General features: G+C 38.3%; 1 protein-coding gene across 2 annotated transcripts in view; it reads left to right on the top strand.

Moving 5' to 3' along the window:
* Positions 1-13,783, top strand: part of LOC109548827 (DNA-directed RNA polymerase II subunit RPB2-like) — a 35,932-nt gene that overhangs the window by 240 nt on the left and 21,909 nt on the right. For both annotated transcript variants that reach the window (XM_073805304.1, XM_073805305.1), the window contains exon 2: positions 10,712-10,783. The gene's annotated coding sequence lies outside the window, so the exon portion shown is untranslated. The remainder of the gene's footprint in view (positions 1-10,711; positions 10,784-13,783) is intronic.

Genomic DNA, 13,783 nt, shown 5'->3' on the forward strand with positions numbered 1-13,783 from the left:
TAAAACATCTTTATATTAGAGTATAATTGCTTTACAATGGTAAAAACCTTTTATTAATACATCTTCTTGGCTTTTTTTCCATGTGTCATTTGTGCAACAGCATTAAAAAGCAAAAACTTTCATTGGCTAGATCCAAAGCTTGAGAGTGTAGAAGCAGCCCCTGCTTCAACCGCTTGAAGCTTCAGCCCACAACTTGCGCATGTGCAGTTCAAGCCGTCAGCAAAGCTTAACCTACACTTTGCGCAGGCGCAGAATTAATATTGGGCTTTTTTTTTTTTTTCCGCTCCCCCTGCCCCTCCCGCGCCGTGAGACGCAGAGTATTCTGGGAACGTCCGACACGGAAATGTTTTCTTTCGACGCTGCGTAGGTCTGTGGGCGCTTGGCTTTTCTCTCTGTGGTTTTGAGAGTTAGCTTCTCGTGAACCGTTTGTCAATATGTGTGACGCACACGAGGGTAGGTGACCACTCAGAACACTCCGCGGCGACCCATCTAAGGGGGGAAACGTGGGTAGCTGGACTAATTGAGGATTTGCGGCCTCCTCCCCGGCCCGCCGCACCATGGCCCCAGTCGTTTCCCCACACTCCCGAGGCCGGGAACGAATCCGGGATTTTGAGAGGTGGAGGGTGCAGGGAACGTAGCCTTTATCATCTCGGTCAGGGTGACTCTTGTTCTCTCCTCTGTCTGCCCCTGGGTGAGTCTGACACTCCCTTCCCGTGTTGAAAATAGTGCGCAGAACCATGCGACAGGTTCCGTTGTTCCGACTTTGAAGCAAAGGACTCCTTTCTTGATTTTCCTTAAGGCCAGAGTTAATGAATTTATGAATAGTTGAATTTTTGAGCGTCAGCCTGTGCCAGGCATTGTGCTAGGCTCTGGAAATACTCCGGGGACAAAGAGTATTGAGAGGAGGGGAGCAGGGATTAGTCTGTTTTGGCGTTCCTTCATGCTGTCACGTGCCTAAGTAAATTATCTTAAAAGATGACTTTTCCATTTCCTCTTTCCACAAGATGACACAGTTCTAGGTGGCGTGTGTTTCACTGAACAGGACCAATATATCTTTTTTTTTTCTTTCTATATGTAGAATTCTTAGTCATGTCTAGTGTATTTTCATTATGTATTTTTAAAGCTCCCAATTCCATTCTCTACAGCTTCTATTTCTACGTCGTTTTCTTCTAGCTCCTTATACCGTGTTCACCCCTCACATTTATCCTTATTTTCTCAGCTGCTTCGTGGAGAAAATAGAAGCAGAAGCTTAAACTCTACTGTTTAAACGTCTGTCACTTTTAATCTTGAGTCTATTAGCATCATTATTATATTCTCTCTTTTTTTTTTTACATTCTCTTAACTTCTGTGTTGGAAAAAGTGAAAGTTTTTTTAGCTTTATTTTTGAGTAGGTAATATATTCTCATGGCTCACAAGCCATGAAAATGTAAAGTGTAAGGTCTTATTCTTGTCCACCATCTCTCCTGTGTGAGCCCTCTCCATCATAAGTAACCACTGTTCTTTAGAGTCATAAGTAACCACTGTTCTTAGATTCTTAGCTCTCCAGATGCTTTATTTATATTCAAGGAAATACAAGTATAGTATTCTTTTTTTTTTTTACAAGTTTATTTATTTATTTTTGGGTGCATTGCACATGCTTTGTCTAGTTGTGGCGAGCAGGGGCTACTCTTCGTTGAGGTGTGTGGGCTTCTCATTGCGTTGGCTTCTGTTGTTGAGGAGCACGAGCTCTAGGCGCACGGGCTTTGTTGCTCCACGGCATGTGGGATCTTCCCAGACCATGGATCGAACCCGTGTCTCCTGCATTGGCAGGTGGATTCTTAACCACTGTGCCACCATGGAAGTCCCTACGAATATAGTATTCTGTTTTCCCCCTTTTTACAGACAAAAAGTAACTTCACATTTTTCTGCACTTTTATTTTTTGCTTTATCTACTATATCCAGGAGATTTTCATATCAGTACATAGAGAACATTCTAATTTTTTTTCACAGCTACTTAGTTTGTCTGGATATACCATAACTAAAGTTGTGTCTTGATGGATAGTTGGGTTATTTCCAGTCTTTTTCTGCTTCAAACAATGCTGTAATGAGTAATCTTGTACGTATCATTTTGTCCAATACAAATATATCTGTAGGATAAATTTTTAGGTGTAGAATTGTCAGGTCAGATAATGTATACATGTTACACAAAATATTAACATTTTGCTAAATGGTGCCAAGTGACCACTGTAGTGATTATGCTAATTAGTATTCTCTTAACAATGTATAATAATCCTGTGGGGAAACAGTTAACGTTATCTCAGTTATCAAGTTTGCTCCAGCGTTGAGTCTCAATTCCAGTCCTGCTTGTGTCCTTTGATCATTATTTGATATGCCCTCATCAGTTTTTAGACACTCTTTCTTCAGCTGGCTTCTTTCTGTGTGAAATACTAGATCTCTCTTGTCCTCAAGAAAGCAAGTTGAATGGTTTATTTCCTTTTTCTTCCAATATTTTGAGAAAATGAGTGACTTCTCAATTGATAAATCTGATGGACATTTTTTAAACCTTATCTAAACCCTGTGGCAATCAACACTGTTGATGACTTTCTCATGGAAAGTCATTCCTTCTATCTGCAACATCACTCTCACTTAATTCTTCTTACCTTTGTGGCTTTTTTTCTCTTTCTCTTCTGCTATTCACATTATCCCTGGATGATTTCATCCCTTCTCCATGGCTTCAGTTTCCATACGTGGATGACTTCTGAGTACAGTCAGCCCTCCATATCAATAGGTTCTGCATCTGGGAATTTAACCTCAGATGGAAAATATTTGGGAATACAGTGCCAGGAAGGAAAACTTGAATTTTCCTTGAGCTGACAACTATTTATAGGTGTGCCTTGTTTTATTTTGCACCTCTTTTTGTGCTTCACATTACTGTTCTTTACAAATTTAGGTTTATGGCAACCCTGGATTGAGCAAGTCTGTTGATGCCATTTTTAAACAGCATTTGTTCACTTCATGTCTCTATATCAGATTTTGCTAAGTCTTGCAATATTTAAGACTTTTTCATTATTATATTTGTTATGGTGACCTGTGATCAGTGAAGTTTGATTTTACTACAGTGAGTCTCTGAAAGATCAGATGATGGTTAGCAATTTTTCACAAAAAGTATTTTTTAATCAAGGTATGTACATAATTTTTTAGACATAGTGCTATTGCATAATTAATAGACTATGGTGTAGTATAAACATAACTTTTATATGCCCAACAGGCTTTCTGTCTTGTTCAATTGATCTGTATTTGTTTTTGTGCCAGTACCATACTGTTTTGATTACTGTAGCTTTCTAGCATAGTCTGAAGTCAGGGAGCCTGACTCCTCCAGTGGCATTTTTCTTTCTGAGAATTCCTTTGGCTATTCGGGATCTTCGTTGTTACCATACAAATTTAAAAATATTTTGTTCTAATTTTGTGAAAAATGTGTAAAAATGTGTAATTTGATAGGGATTGCACTGAATCTGTAAATTTCCTTGGATAGTATACTCATTTTGACAATATTGATTCTTCCAATCCAAGAACAGGATATATCTTTACATCTGTTTGTGTCATCTTCCATTTCTTTCATTAGTGTCTTAAAGTTTTTGGAGTACAGATCTTTTGCTTCCTTAGGTAGGTTTATTCCTAGTTATTTTATTCTTTGGATGTGATGGTAAATGGGATTGTTTCCTTAACTTTTCTTTCTGATCTTTCATTGTTAGTGTATAGAAATGCAAGAGATTTCTATGTATAAATTTTGTATTCTGCAACTTTAGCAGAATTCTTTTTTTAAATTTTTCAATTTTATTTTTATACAGCAGGTTCTTATTAGTTATTTGTTTTATACATATTAGTGTATATATGTCAGTCCAGTCTCCCAATTCATCAGACCACCACCACCTCCCCCCCACCACTTTTTCCCCTTGGTGTCCATACGTTTGTTCTCTACATCTGGGTCTCAACTTCTGCCCTGCAAACTGGTTCATCTGTAGCATTTTTCTAGGTTCTACATATATGCATTAATATACAATATTTGTTTTTCTCTTTTTGACTTACTTCACTCTGTATGACAGTCTCTAGATCCATCCACGTCTCTACAAATAACCCAATTTCATTCCTTTTTATGGTTGAGTAATATTCCATTGTATATATGCACCACATCTTCTTTATCCATTCATCTGTTGATGGGCATTTAGGTTGCTTACATGTCCTGGCTATTGTAAATAGTGCTACAGTGAACATTGGGGTGCATGTGTCTTTTTGAATTATGATTTTCTCTGGGTATAGGCCCAGTAGCGGGGTTGCTGGGTCATAGGGTAATTCTATTTTTAGTTTTTTAAGGAACCTCCATACTGTTCTCCATAGTGGCTGTATCAATTTACATTCCCACCAACAGTGCAAGAGGGTTCCTTTTCCTCCACACCCTCTCCAGCATTTCTTGTTTGTAGATTTTCTGATGATGCCCCATTCTAACTGATGTGAGGTGATATCTCATTGTAGTTTTGATTTGCATTTCTCTAATAATTAGTGATGTTGAGCAGCTTTTCATGTGCTTATTGGCCATCTGTATGTCTTCTTTGGAGAAATGTCTATTTAGGTCTTCTGCCCATTTTTGGATTGGGTTGTTTGGATTTTTTTTTTTTTTTTGGGTTGTTTTTTTAATACTGAGCTGCATGAGCTGTTTATATATTTTGGAGATTACTCCTTTGTTGATTCGTTTGCAAATATTTTCTCCCATTCTGAGGGTTGTCTTTTCGTCTTGTTTGTAGTTTCCTTTGCTGTGCAAAAGCTTTTAACTTTCATTAGATCCCATTTGTTTATTTTTGTTTTTATTTTCATTACTCTAGGAAGTGGATCAAAAAAGATCTTTGTGTGATTTATGTCAAAGAGTGTTCTTCCTGTGTTTTGCTCTAAGAGTTTTATAGTGTCCGGTCTTACATTTAGGTCTCTAATCCATTTTGAGTTTATTTTTGTGTATGGTGTTAGGGAGGGTTCTAATTTCATTCTTTTACATGTAGCTGTCCAGTTTTCCCAGCACCACTTATTGAAGAGACTGTCTTTTCTCCATTGTATAACCTTGCCTCCTTTGTCATAGATTAGTTGACCACAGGTGCATGGGTTTATGTCTGGACTTTCTATCCTGTTCCATTGATCTATATTTCTGTTTTTCTGCCAGTGCCATATTGTCTTGGTTACTATAGCTTTGTAGTATAGTTTGAAGTCAGGGAGTCCGATCCCTCCAGCTCCGTTTTCTTCCCTCAAGGCCTCATTGGCTATTCAGGGTCTTTTGTGTCTCCATACAAATTTTAAGATTTTTTGTTTTAGTTCTGTAAAAAATGTCATTGGTAATTTGATAGGGATTGCATTGACTCTGTAGATTGCTTTGGGTAGTATAGTCATTTTCACAGTATTGATTCTTCCAATCCAAGAACATGGTATATCTCTCCATCTGTTTGTATCATCTTTAATTTCTTTTATCAGTGTCTTATAGATTTCTGCCTACAGATCTTTTGTCTCCCTAGGTAGGTTTATTCCTAGGTATTTTATCCTTTTTGTTGCAATGGTAAATGGGAGTGTTTCCTTAATTTCTCTTTTAGATTTGTCATCATTAGTGTATAGGAATGCAAGAGATTTCTGTGCATTAATTTTATATCCTGTAACTTTACCAGATTCATTGATTAGCTCTAGTAGTTTTCTGGTGGCATCTTTAGGATTCTCTATGTATAGTATCATGTCATCTGCAAACAGTGACAGTTTTAGTTCTTCTTTTCCAATATGGATTCATTTTATTTCTTTTTCTACCCTGATTATGGTGGCTAGGACTTCCAAAACTATGTTGAATAAAAGTGGCGAGAGTGGACATCCTTGTCTTGTTCCTGATCTTAGAGGAAATGCTTTCAGGTTTTCACCATTGAGTGTGATGTTAGCTGTGGGTTTGTTATATATGGCTTTATTATTTTGAGGTAGGTTCCCTCTATGCCCACTTTCTGAAGGTTTTTGTCAAAAATGTGTGTTGAATTTTGTTAGAAGCTTTTTCTTCATCTATTGAGATGATTGTATGGTTTTTATTCTACAATTTGTAATGTGGCGTATCACACTGATTGATTTGTGGACATTGAAAAATCCTTACATCCCTGGGATAAATCCCACTTGATCATGGTGTATGATCCTTTTAATGTATTGTTGGATTCGGTTTGCTGAGATTTTTGCATCCATGTTCATCAGTGATATTGGCCTGTAAGTTTCTTTTTTTGTGATATCTTTGTCCAGTTTTGATATCAGGTGATGGTGGTCTTATAGAAGGAGTTTGGGAGTGTTCCTTCCTCTGCAGTTTTTTGGAATAGTCTCAGAAGGATGGGTGTGATTGAGGTGCTCGTATGTTGGGTGCATATATATTTACAATTGCAATATCTCCTTCTTGTATTGATCCCTTGATCATTATGTAGTGTTCTTCTTTGTTTCTTCTAACAGTCTTTATTTTAAAGTCTGTTTTGTCTGATATGAGTATTGCTACTCCAGCTTTTTTTTTACTTTCCATTTGCATGGAATACCTTTTTCCATCCCCTCACTTTCAGTCTGTATGTGTCCTTAGATCTGAAGTGAGCCTCTTGTAGACAGCATATATGTAGGTCTCGTATTTGTATCCATTCAGCCAGTCGGTGTCTTTTGGTTGGAGCATTTAATCCAATTACATTTAAGGTAATTATTGATATGTATGTTCTTATTACCATTTTGTTAATTGTTTTGGATTTGTTTTTGTAGGTCTTTTTTCTTCCCATTTTCTTTTGTTCTTTTCTCTTGTGATTTGATGACTACGTGTTTTTTTTTTTAATATATAAATTTATTTACTTATGTATTTATTTTTGGCTGCATTGGGTCTTTGTTGGTGCACGTGGGCTTTGTCTAGTTGTGGCACACTGGGGCTGCTCTTCGTTGTGGTGCACAGGCTTCTCATTGCGGTGGCTTCTCTTGTGGTGGAGCACGGGCTGTAGGTGTGCAGGCTTCAGTAGTTGTGGCTTGCAGGCTCTGTAGTTGTGTCTTGTGGGCTCTAGAGCACAGGCTTAGTAGTTGTGGCGCATGGGCTTAGTTGCTCCACAGCATGTGGGATCTTCCCGGACCAGGGCTCAAACTCGTTTCCCCTGCACTGGCAGGCGGATTCTTAACCACTGCGCCACCAGGGAAGTCCCATGACTATGTTTAGAGTTGTGTTTTATAGCTTTTTCTTTTTTGTATGTGTATCTATTGTAGATTTTTGGTTTGTAGTTATCGTGAGGTTTTTATATAGCAGTCTCTCTCTATATTTTTATATGTGTGATTGCTTTAAGTTGCTGGTCTCTTAATTGCAAATGCATTTCCGATATCTTGCATTTGTACTCTTCTCTTCTCATGATTGCTGGTTTTGACTTCATATTTGTGTGTAGATGATTTCCTACCTTTACTGTATGTTTATCTTTACTGGTGAGCTTTGTCATTGGTAATTTTCTTTTTTCTAGTTGTGGCCTTTTCTTTCCCATCTAGAGAAGTTCCTTTAGCATTTGTTGTAAAGTTGGTTTGGTGGTGCTGAATTCTCTTAGCTTTTGCTTGTCTGTAAAGCTTTTGATTTCTCTGTCAAAGCTGAACAAGAGCCTTGCTAGGTAGAGCATTCTTGGTTGTAGGTTTTCCCCTTTGATCACTTTAAATATATCATGGCACTCCGTTCTGGCCTGCAGAGTTTCTGGGGGAAAAAACAGCTGATAGCCTTATGGGGATTCCCTTGTATGTTATTTGTTGCTTTTCCCTTGTTGCTTTTAACATTTTCTCTTTGTTTTTAATTTTTATCAGTTTGATTAATATGTGTCTCAGAATGTTCCTCCTTGGGTTTATCCTGTATGGAACTCTCTGTACTTCCTGGACTTGAGTGATTGTTTCCTTTCCTGTGTTAGGGAAATTTTCAGCTATTATCTCTTCAAATATTTTCTCAGGCCCTTTTTCTCTCTCTTCTCCTTCTGGGACCCCTATAATGCGAATGTTGGTGCATTTAATGTGTCCCAGAGGTTTCTTAGATTGTCCTCATTTCTTTCCATTCTTCTTTCTTTATTCTGTTCCTCAACAGTGATTTCCACCATCCGTCTTCCAGTCTCGTTTATTCTGCAATTGATTCCTTCTGGTGTATTTTTAATTTCAGCTATTGTATTGTTCATCTCTATGTCTTTGTTTCTTAAATTTTCTAGCTCTTTTTTTTTTTTTTTTTGCGGTACGCGGGCCTCTCACTGTTGTGGCCTCTCCCATTGTGGAGCACAGGCTCCGGACGCGCAGGCTCAGCGGCCATGGCTCACGGGCCCAGCTGCTCCGCGGCATGTGGGATCTTCCCGGACCAGGGCACGAACCCGTGTCCCCTGCATCAGCAGGCGGACTCTCAACCACTGCGCCACCAGGGAAGCCCTAAATCTTCCAGCTCTTTATTAAACATTTCTTGTATCCTCTCGGTCTGTGCCTCCATTCTTTTTCTGAGATTTTGGATCATCTTTACTATCATCACTCTGAAATCTTTTTCGGGTAGATTGACTATCTCCACTTCACTTAGTTCTTTTTGGGTTTTGTCTGGTTTCTTTGTCTGGTACATATTTCTCTGCCATCTCATTTTGTCTAACTTTCTGTGTTTGTGGTCTCTGTTCCTCAGGCTGCAGGATTGTAGTTCCTTTTGCTTCTGGCGTGTGCCCCCGGTGGGTGAGGTTGGTTCAGGGGCTTGTGCAGGCTTCCTGGTGGGAGGGACTGGTGCCTGCCCACTGGTGTGTGGAGCTGGGTCTTATCCTTCTGGTGGGCAGTGGTGTGTTTATAAGCAGCTGTTGGTTCAGGACAACTTCAGGCAGCCTGTCTGCTGATGGGTAGGGCTGTGTTCCCACCCTGTTGGTTGTTTGGCCTGAGACGTCCCAACACTGGAGCCTGCAGGCTTTCGGGTGGGGCAGGTCTTGGTGCCAAAGTGGCAACCTCAGGACCTCTGGGACCTCTACCACCAGTGGCCTTGCCCCTGGTGTGAGCCCCAGCTAACCCCCTCCTCCCCGGGAGACACCCCAAGACCTGCAGGTACATCTGGCCCAGACTCCTATGGAGTCACTGCTTTGCCCTGGGTCCCAGTGCATGTGAAAACTTGTGTGCTCCCTCCAAGAGTGGAGTCTGTATTTCCCCCAGTCCTCTGGAGCTCCTGTACTCAATCCCTGCTGACCTTCAAAGTCAAATGCTCTGGGGGCTCCTCCTCCTGTTGCCAGTCCCCCGCTGGGGAGCCTGACGTGGGGCTCAGAACTCTCACTCCTATGGGAGAACCTCTGTGATATAATTATTTTCCAGTTTGTGGGTTGCCCGCCTGGCAGGTATGGGATTGATTATATCGTGAAAGCGCCCCTCCTACCATCTCATTGTGGCTTCTTTTTCTTTGGATGTAGAATATCTTTTTTGGTAGGTTTCCATCTTTTTTGTTAGTGGTTGCTCAGTTAGTTGTGATTTTGGTGTTTTCATGAGAGGAGTTGAGCTCAAGTCCTTCTACTCCCCCATCTCGTCCTTATCTCCACAACACACTTATTCTTTTACATAAGAAGATGAGACTAATATTAGGACCAGTGCACACTAATTTTTACAATGCCCTGTTGTTTAAGTACCTATTATTGCATAACTACCCCAAAATGTGGCTGTGTAAAAATTAATTTAATATGCTCATGGATTCAGTGGGTCAGGAATTTGGACAGCATAGTAGGAATGGCTCGTCTGCTGCCTGATGTCAGTGGTTGAACTGAGAAGTCTCAAAGACTAAGTGTTGACAGCTGGGGGTTGGGTGATCCTAGAGTATTTACTCACATGTCTGGCATCCAGCCTAGGAAAACTCAAAGACTAGGATTGCTGACTAGAGCATCTGTAAGTGGCCTCTCCATATGGTTTGGGCTTCCTCACCCAAGTATACCAGCCTTAGAGTAGTAGAACTTCTTAATGGCAGCTCAGGGCTCCAGAAGAAAGTGTCTCAGCAAACAAGGTGGAACCACATTGTCTTTCCTGACCTAGCATCTAAAGTTATGTAGCATTGTTTTAGCTGTATTCTCTTGGTTATACGAGAGTCAAAAATCCACTCACATTCAAGGGAAGAAAAGATAGACTCTCATATCTTCGTAGTAGGAGTGTCAGTACGACTTTTATTATTATAAAGGAGCATGTGAAATGGACGATATGGATGTGATCATCTTTGGAAAATACAGCCTGTTATCCCTGTCCATGTATGAAATGTTGCTGTAATAGACAGCCCACCTTAAGGTATTGCCTAGCTATTGGAGTCCTTTGCTGGCTGTACCCTCTTACCCAAATGTCTCCAAGGAGCCTGTTGGTCAGAGGACTATGACCTTGTTCCTAGTTATCAATAGTTAGCTATTAATGAGAATTACATGGACTTTCTGGAGAAGATGGAATACTTAAAATTCACACAGTTTACACTGAACCTTTGTCATGAAGCCTCTTAGTGTTTTGGGAGAATACCTGTGTGACACAGACATATGTATACATAGACCTATGAATATTATTTCATTACAATTTAGTTAATGTAGTTGAAATTTTAGAAAAGTGGGGTAAAAGGATTGTTTTTTACTTAGGAGATAGTTATGTGTTTCTGCTACATCATATCATAGGAGCAAGATGTTAACTGGTTGCATTTTACTGAAAGTGAGAATATTTTTGTTTTTTGTAGGTATGCAGTATGAGGAGGAGGAGGATGAAATCCCCCAGATTTGTGGCAAGAGGCATGCTAGATTGTAATCAGGTAACTTTTTAGACCAAACTGAATCAACTTGAAAAGCACTATAACCTATACAGGGATTTCCTGCTAATTCTGTTTTTGAAAATTAAATGTTCTATATGAATATGCTACATGAGAGCTGGTTTCTCATTTTATTTATTTATTTAAATATTTAACTTTAACTTTTGAAGTATTTCCGACCTACACAAAAGTTACACAAAGAAATCATGTTTGTACTTCACCCAGATTCCATAAATGTTAACCTTATATTACATTTTCTTTGTCTTTTCCTTTTTCTCTCGCTCTACGTATATTTTTTTTCTGAAACATTTGAGAGTAATTTGGTTACATAAGAACATTCTTTTACATACTCATAATAGAACTCATCAAAATCAGGAAATTAAATATGAATACAGTTATCTTATTTAATTTAGAAACCATATCCAAATTCTGCCAGTTGTCCTACTAACGTTGTTTATAACAAAATAAAAAAAATTTTTTTGATCCTGGATCCAACATAAGAGCACATAGTGCAGTTAGTTTCCATGCCTTATTTTTTTGTCTCCCATAATCTACAACAGTTTCTCACTCTTTTTCTGTTTTTCCTTACCTTGACATTTTTGAAGAATACAGACCAGTTACTTTTTAGAATGCCCCTCAGTTTGGGTTTCCTCATAATTGGATTCAGATGATTACTTTTGGAAACAGTGAATTTTCTGCTCTTAGTGCATTATATCAGGAGGCACATGATGCCTATTAGGTGCTGTTAATTTGATTCCTTTGTTTTCTCATTATTTTAAATGGATGAAGTTACAGTAGGTGGTAGTATTTCAACACAAATTCCCATTCAATTCTGAGTATAATTAACTGTAGTAAAAGTCAGTAAGAAGCCTTACGTATAGGTAAGAAGAGTAACTTTTAACTAAATAAAGTAACATCCTGCTACAGGATGTAAAATGTAAAAACTCTCCTCTCTTACCAAACTGACAGTTGCTTTGTATATAGTAACATTATGATGCCTCTTTGACCCTTGCCATCTCCAAGATGCACATCCTCTCAGTTGACCCTTTCTCCTTTTTCAAAGAACACATGCTTCTGACATTCTACTAGTTGTATTTGGAGGATAAGTGAACCTGTCTTGAACATTGTTTTGTTAAAAATCTATTGAGTTTTTGGTGTGTAAATACATATCTATTTTCCCTATTAAACATGACTATAAAAACTTCTTACTGAGATATTTTGTATTTTCTATGATGTTTGAGTATTAAACACCAAGAGACATTTTATTAGTAAATGCCTATATTCTGTAGGCTATGCCTAAATTCTGTAATCTCTAGGGAGAAAGAATATTTTGATCTTAGCCAAAAGAGAATTGTTTTCAATGTATGTGACAGGTTGCTCAAGGATAAAATACTCTATTTGACCAGTCATTGCATTTAACATTTGTTACAAAATAAATTATTAGATGCTTATACTTGAATTGATTATAGGTGCTTTGGCTATTGTGAGATGACATTTTGTTTTTTCACTATTTAACATCAAGTGATCTGTCGCAAGCATTGTGAATGTGATATTACTTAATATAACCAATGTTTTCAATAAGATGATTTCTTGTACAATTATGATGGTAGATGGCATAAATATGAACTATTCATAGAGTTTAGGTGTTTAAAGAATAGCATTTGAATGAAGTACTACTGTTCTAATGATTTGGGGGAAACTAACTATGGTTCAGCTCCGTGGGGGACTGAAACTTGTTCATAGTTTTGTAAAGATTTTTCATTGTAAATTGTCCATAAAAACCATTGCTATTTATCTTACGGACAGTGCCTTCTAGGTGCTTCTTACATATCAATGGCTAACCCAGATCATTGTGAGAAATTTTTCTTTCCTGTCAGCTCACAGTCTCTACTGAAGGAAATTGCCCCCACCATTCTCGAGGCCATACCTTGTACAGGGATGATTGTGTACTGTGTTCTCTACCATAGCATCTGACTTCTAATAGTGGTGGCCATGGTGGATTGAATCAGGGTGGGACTTTGACCCAAAGCCAGCCAATCTGTAGGCTGGCCAGTAACCTGTGTGGTAATCTGATGATGTCAAAATGGGAGGCTGATGATTAGTTGGGCTACACATGTTGTTTCAGAAAATTAATCTGAGGATGGGGGAGTTAGTTACTAAGGAGAGGAGGCTAGAAGCTGAGTCCAGCTATGCAGCTCTTCCTGTGTGGTGGTGAGGGGAGAGATTCCTCTTGCACTTATATCTACTTGTATCTTCATTGTATAGCTCCTTCCCCATCCCTGACATGAACAAGTGTCTATTCCTTATAAACAGTACATCTACTCTTTTAGATTCTTTGTTCTTCTTTAAGGCATCATTCTGTGATTTCTCTCTATCTACACTACTAATTCTGATCTCTCACTCTTGCTCCATTTGTTATCATCAGTCATTTGCTGAATATTTTCACTTCAGTGACTTATTCTCATCTTACCTTTAACATATTCAAAATAGAATAATTTTAACCTAAAGTTGAAATTCTTACCCATTCCATATTTTAGTCATTGATATCATCATCTTCACGGTCATTCAAATAGAGGGTTTTTCTGTTTTTTGTGTTTTTTTTAATAAGAAACGCTGTTTAACTTTTGAGGTGATAAAAAAGTAAAATAACAACGAAATATTTTGTTTTTACATGTCATGTTGAATCAGACAACAACTTAAACAAAATCGTTTGTTCTTAGAGTATATGGAAATGAGCAATCCTCCATACTCATAGCAGAAATATTAAGTGGCACAAATCTCTGAACAGCATTTGGGCAATTTAAATATTAAACGTTAATTCCAATGAATCATACATTTTCTGAAGAAAATAATTATATACATCAGCTTTTAAGAATTTGCAAAGGGTGTTTATCTCCAAGTTGTTTATGATAGAGGAAAAAAAAGGGAGGAAACAATCTAGCAACCTATATGTTTATCAAGAGGAAATTGTTATATTATGGTACAAACATTAAAGGAAAGATA

The sequence above is a fragment of the Tursiops truncatus genome, chromosome 5 (assembly GCF_011762595.2).
Source record: "Tursiops truncatus isolate mTurTru1 chromosome 5, mTurTru1.mat.Y, whole genome shotgun sequence".
In the NCBI taxonomy this organism is placed as follows: Eukaryota; Metazoa; Chordata; class Mammalia; order Artiodactyla; family Delphinidae; genus Tursiops; species Tursiops truncatus.